The sequence below is a fragment of the Pipra filicauda genome, unplaced genomic scaffold (assembly GCF_003945595.2).
Source record: "Pipra filicauda isolate LSUMZ 115617 unplaced genomic scaffold, ASM394559v2 scaffold88_size2543281_pilon, whole genome shotgun sequence".
Taxonomy (NCBI): Eukaryota; Metazoa; Chordata; class Aves; order Passeriformes; family Pipridae; genus Pipra; species Pipra filicauda.
In genome coordinates this window covers 1,624,499-1,630,498 of record NW_024105075.1, presented here as the reverse complement: position 1 = coordinate 1,630,498, position 6,000 = coordinate 1,624,499, and positions in this window count along the sequence as shown.

The window sequence follows — 6,000 nt, the reverse complement described above, 5'->3', positions numbered from 1 at the left end:
TTTTTGTCATTTCTTGGTTGTTTTGGATAGATGTTTTACATCTAAGAAATTAAGTGTTGAAATTAAAATGAAATGTTCCCTTCTATATGCTGTCCTGTGAAATTCTGGTGAAACTCTATATAAAAGGGCTGTGTCAAGAGAAAGAATATTTCAATCATGTATTCACAGCCTACAGCTAGAAGGAAACAGATGCACTGCAAGATTGGTTGTTGTTGGACAGCCTTGTCTTTTGCCTCTTCAAAGGGTCCGTGCAGCCTTGGACAGTTGTGTTTGGAGAGAGACGGAGGGCTCCTGTGTGGTCTGTATCATGCCAGATGCTTCTGTCCCCCAGGAGTCATTTCCCTGTGCCAGTTGATGCAATTCAGCTGTTGTGAGTAGTTGTGCCTGAGGTCACCATGCCTGTATGAATGTCACACAGCTGGGGGAGGACAGTCCTGAAAGCATTCATCCTGAAGAAAGAGCTTGTGGGTTGCTATTTTGACACCTCTGAGATGAAACTTTGCAAGCAGTTGCAAAACTGCCTTTCTGTGAACCTACGGAATTTTGTTGTCAGGTTCTCAAAACTTGATGGGTGCGCACATTAGCAGTACCTTTTCTGAAGTCATGATATTAAGGTATCCATTTTGTTACTAAGATACTCTAAAAGCAGGAGTCGGGAATCTTCCAGAGGATGTCCTAGACTCAGGGATAGTAAGATCTGGTGTTTTCACAAATGGGCTTCTGAGCATCTGAAAAAATGGCAGAGAGCAGTGTGATATGACTTACCTGGCAAGAGACAAGCTATATATTTGGCTGCAGAAGCAGAGATAAGGATAGGATGGAAAAGAAGGCAATAGTATTGCTCTAGGGGGCTCACCAAACTGCAGAAAATAGGCAACAATTTGTTAGACTGAAGAAATCTGCCCCAATATTTGCAATGTGTTTTTTCTTTTCCTGTTCATCCTGTTCTGCTTTTGGTATACTTGATTTCAAAGTAGGTTGCAAGTACAAAGGAGGCTAAATAATATCTTCCTTTTAGCTACAATCCTTTCATTTTTCTTAACTTCTCCTTTTTGCAACTGTTTTGCTGTTTGGTATATGGCTGCTCTCCAGAAAGTCATAATATTGTGGTCTGGCATATAAAAACACATATAGGGTGGCATCAAACTCACAGATGTCACTTACTGCACCTTGATTTAGAACGGGAAATATGAGGTGACTATCCAAGCAAAGATATGTAACATGTCCTGATTAGCAGAAAATCTTGGTCCGTGAAATAGGCTAGAACATTTAAGCTCCACATGATATTTTCAAGTACTTCCCTTGCTTTGATTTATGAGGATTTATGAGTCACTGAAATTCCTGGAGTGTGGTACAAACAACTAATTTGAAGAATGATTTGAAGTTTTTGTTTTCAAGAGATCATGGATTAATCCCCAGACAGTAGCACTTGAGACTGGCTGTATACAGGAGAAAAACCCTCCTCTGCCCCAGCTGAGGAGGCAACCCAGCATCTAACAAATGCTCTGCCCTTTTTCCTCCCAGTGATACTAGCAGCACTGTCATCTCAAAATGTGATTTAGCAGCTGAGAAGGAAAATAAAAAAAGCGAACCTCAGAGAGCATTACAATTATGTCTTAAGAGTTAAGCATCCCTGTAGCCATGTGCTCTGTAGTTTCACAACGTGCAGTGGCAAGTGGCATGGTAGCTTTACACTGAATGAAGGAAGATGGACTGCAAATAACCAACTGACTAGATTTAAGCCTCAGAGGATAAGCTAAGGGCATCAGCAACAATAAATTAACCAGAAGGCTGAGGAAAGAAGAGCTTTCACAAATGTGCCTGGGAGGGAAAGGAATATGAAAACCCTATTAATACAGGAGCACTGAAGGGAGATTGATAACTCTGAAATGGTGGAAATCTGTTTAAAAAATATTTGAAATGAGGGACAGTTGAAAATCAATGAGGATGTAATGTGGTAACTGATAAAAGCAAGTAAGAAAATATTTGTGAAATGTGAGCTTACTGCAGCACAGAAGAAGTCCAGGCAATTTGCTGTACTGGTCAGTAAGGGAATCAGCTAATGGAGTTACTACAGTTCTGGTAAGTGATATCACTTACTCAGGTAAGTGATAGAACACAAGGGATGTGATAGTAGACTGAGGAAATAAGATATATTAGTGAGCAGAAGTACTTTGTTGACAGTTACAAATAATTTGAGGAGATTATAAAGACAGATCATCTGGCTTTCAGTAAGGCATTTGATACAGGCATTTAGGAGGTGTCAGATGTTTATGTGACAGTGATTAGGGTTAGCAGTTAATCAGAAACATCTACAAGTGAGTGAACACTTTTTGTTTCTAGTCCACCTCCCGTGTCCTAATGCAGAGAATAGAGAGAAACTGGGCAATAGTGGAGGAAGAAAGCCACAGGTTGTACTTAGACAATTTAAGTAGATGCCTAATTATATTTGACCTAATAGAAGCCAGCAGCTGAAGGAAGAATCTGGACTACAAGTATTTAGAGAGACAGAGCAAACTGTAGAGTTGAAAGGTGCTGAGAGTAAGTGATATATGAAGTCCTGGTGGTTCAGATCAGTAAAATGTATTTTGAGCTGTAGGAATATCCGACAGCTGCAGTAACGCGCTTAGTTCTGAGCACGCAATTGCCGGAGACCTGCGAGATGACTAGAAGGAGATTCAGAAAGCAAGCAAAGCCATTGGAAATGAGAATTTAGGAGGGAACTTAAGAGCTGAATAAGCTCTGCTTGGTGAAAGCAGAGACTGTGATATGGAACGACTGTCTTATTGAAAGGGTGCCCTCTCAGGAAGGAGGAAACAGGACTTTTTGAGGCATTGTAGTAACCAGAATATTGCGCTACTTCACAGAAGTCTTAGACAGGAAGTTTTCCACCTGGGAAAGTCCTTTTCTACCTCTGTTAAGATCTAGCCAAGCCAAAAATAAAACACTAGAATCAAATCCCTACCTGTCAGGATTAACAGTTCATGTTCTCAGAGATGCAGCAGTCAGAAGAAGTAGATCTGATCCCTTCCCTTTGAACCAAAATACACCAACACTTTTGCAGAGAGTGACCATTTGGGGCAGGGAGCTGTGTGTGCCTGCCATCTCTCCTGAGAATGATTTAGGGGGCTGTCCATAAAGCAGGACCCTCTTTCCACTGAGTTTAAAGAGGCAGATTAGCTCTCTAATACTGGGAGTGAATATGCCTCCTGGTCTTGAAACTCACACTTGCCTTGAAACTCTCACTTGCAATTGCCTGGTTTTCCTGTTAAGAATAGCTAAGTAGAAAAAAAAAAACAACCAGAGAGTTGTTCATAGCAGCTCCGCCTTAGGCAATATGTTTGTTTAATCTGCAGTGCTGTTGCAAATTTTCGATATTGTCTGCAGAATAAAACTAGGCACCTTCTTACAACACAGTGTCACACAACAGGCTCCTGGAAAAGAACAAAAACAGGTCTTAAAATGGAGGGAAGAAGAGCAAGAACAACAAGATGACAATGTCAGCAGGCTGATCAGCATTTTTGTTCGGGTACGCGGATTGCTTTGTCTTTCCTTCACAGCCAGTAGGGTTTGTTCTTACCATGTCGCATGAGAGACATAAGAAACAAGTTTTATGCCTTTCCTTTTCTAGTAAGCAGATCTGTTATATTGCTAGTTGCATATTAGTCATCAGAGAAGCAATCTGGTATTTCAAAATACCTGTTGTACCTGAATTTCTGTTTTGCTATGGCAGTGGGTTTTTAGCAAACTAAATGCTGTTTAGTCAACATCAAGTAAGGCTTCTGCAAGTCTTCCACAGAGCCTTATCTTTGCAAATCACATGAAATATGCCCGTTGCATATGCCCCACAATTAATTAGATTAGGTCTAATTATACAAAATAAATCCACCCTTCTGTGTGAATGAAATGAGCAACATTTGCAGGTGTGCATGTAAAACCACGTCACGTCACTTTTAAACGAAGACTAATGAGGTACAGTTTTGATCTCTGATAGCTTTGCTTTTCTGTCTACCCAGTTCTGTTGTTGTTTTTCTCAGTCTCACAAGCATCTGTGCAGCACTGGCTTGTAATGCACTCTGGTTTTAGAGCACTCTTTATAGGCACATGAGATTTTGTTGTTGTAGTTTACCTCTGCAAGTGTGGGCTTCTCTTGAAGTATCTGTAATGTTGAAATAGAACTAAAATAAGATAAAACTGAAATAGCAGTTTGTAACCATGGGTTGCATTACAAAAAAATAAAAAATAAATTAAAAAAAGAAAAGCCTGGTATCACTTACTATTTCTGTATGATAAATGGACAAAAGATGAGGTGGAGAAGAACCCTCTGTATTCAGTATACATAAATTCTTTGGGCAGAAGAGAGCCTTCAGCATTCTTCCACAGCCTTTGTGTTTGCTCAGAAGCTCCCACAGGGCTGGGGACCAACAGGTCCTTGCAAAGTGAAGCAGTAACTCGAACTTCACCCTAGGAGCTTGGCCAAGCATAAAAGAGAGACCTAGCCTGCAGGCAGATCTGCCTGCCTTGAGATAAGGCTGCCTTAAATTTTACTGCAGATCCTCCTGCCTGGAGTCTGCTTCAGACATCTCTGTCTCTATCTAACCTACCTTTCTGGAGACTGATGTCTTTGCTCCCTGCCCTGTGTGCCTCCCACTCCCCTCTTTTGCATACAGGGAGTCATGACTCCTTGGCCTCCCCATGCAGGTTTTGCAGATGAAAATGGCCACCAGAAACCCCTCCTCTCCAAAATTCTGTGCCTCTACCTGAAGCCTACATGGGAATTCACATGATGCCACAATATTCATGATTTGACACCTCCAAGCCAGCCCACAAAGCAGAACTGTACATCACAGGTGCTGATGAAGCTCCAGCATGATCTGTCTTTCCAGCTGATGCTGTTTCAAGGTTCTATCTCATCAGTGCCCTTTACTCACATGTTCAAACTCCATATCACACGATATTTCTAGCAAAATGAATCCAAGTTAACCTTTAATCATCCTCTATAACCACTGGTCAATTCCACCTGCCTGTTCTTCCCAGAAGCTGCCTCTGCCTGTGCTTCTGAGGAGGACACCTAGAAACTCAGAGGTACTAAAGCTCCCCCTGTGCTCAACAAGAAACTGCTTCTGGTTTTCTAGACACCTGTCTGAAACACGTCAGAACGTTTCTTTTGTCCTAAAGAACAGTGATACAGTGATGTACCTTCCTATTTGGCATATCCTCTAGTCGCCTACCCCTTCAGTAGGGAGCTACAGGGATGGTCTCTGTCCTGAGCTGTGCACTGGGGGCAGAGGTGGCACCACCATTTTGTCATTCATCAGATGTACAACCCTGAAGGAGGTTGAATACCGGAGAAAACGCCTCTGGACCTCCACACAGTAGTGACTGTACTTCATCTGCTAACAGGTGCTTAGTTGTCTGTCTGCTAACAACTGGATTAACTTTCTCCTATTTTTCCCTTCTGAGCATTGCTGTACAGAGGATGAGGAAAAGAGGAGAAAAAAAAGGCACAAAATACTCACAAGTTTGGTGAAATACCTGACACTGCCAGAGGAAAAAAACCTGGACACCCTAACTTTTGCTTATATGCTTGAATCACAAGTCCATCCTTCTTTTCATAGCAAAACTACAGAGCAATGAATATCAAAGAGCACAAGCAGTGTAAGTCAGTTCTTGCAGAAGGAAATACATCTGGGTGCTGATAATAAGTCCGTACTGAGGTAACCAAGGTATGTTTGACACCTGATGACATATAAGGCTGTCCTATCTGTGCTGAAAAAAACCCTTTTCTTATGTCTTTATCTACTTCCATTTGGAAAAATACTGGAAAACATTAAAGAAATTAGTAGAGTGTCTCAATATTAAAGATACTACTGGAGAACAAACAAATAAATGCATGTAAGACGCTTCATGATCACAGCTGAAATAAACTGGTTCTGGCAGCAAACTTCTACTTAAGTGGTCACTGGACAGATTCCATCCTTACGACGATCTACTTTGAGA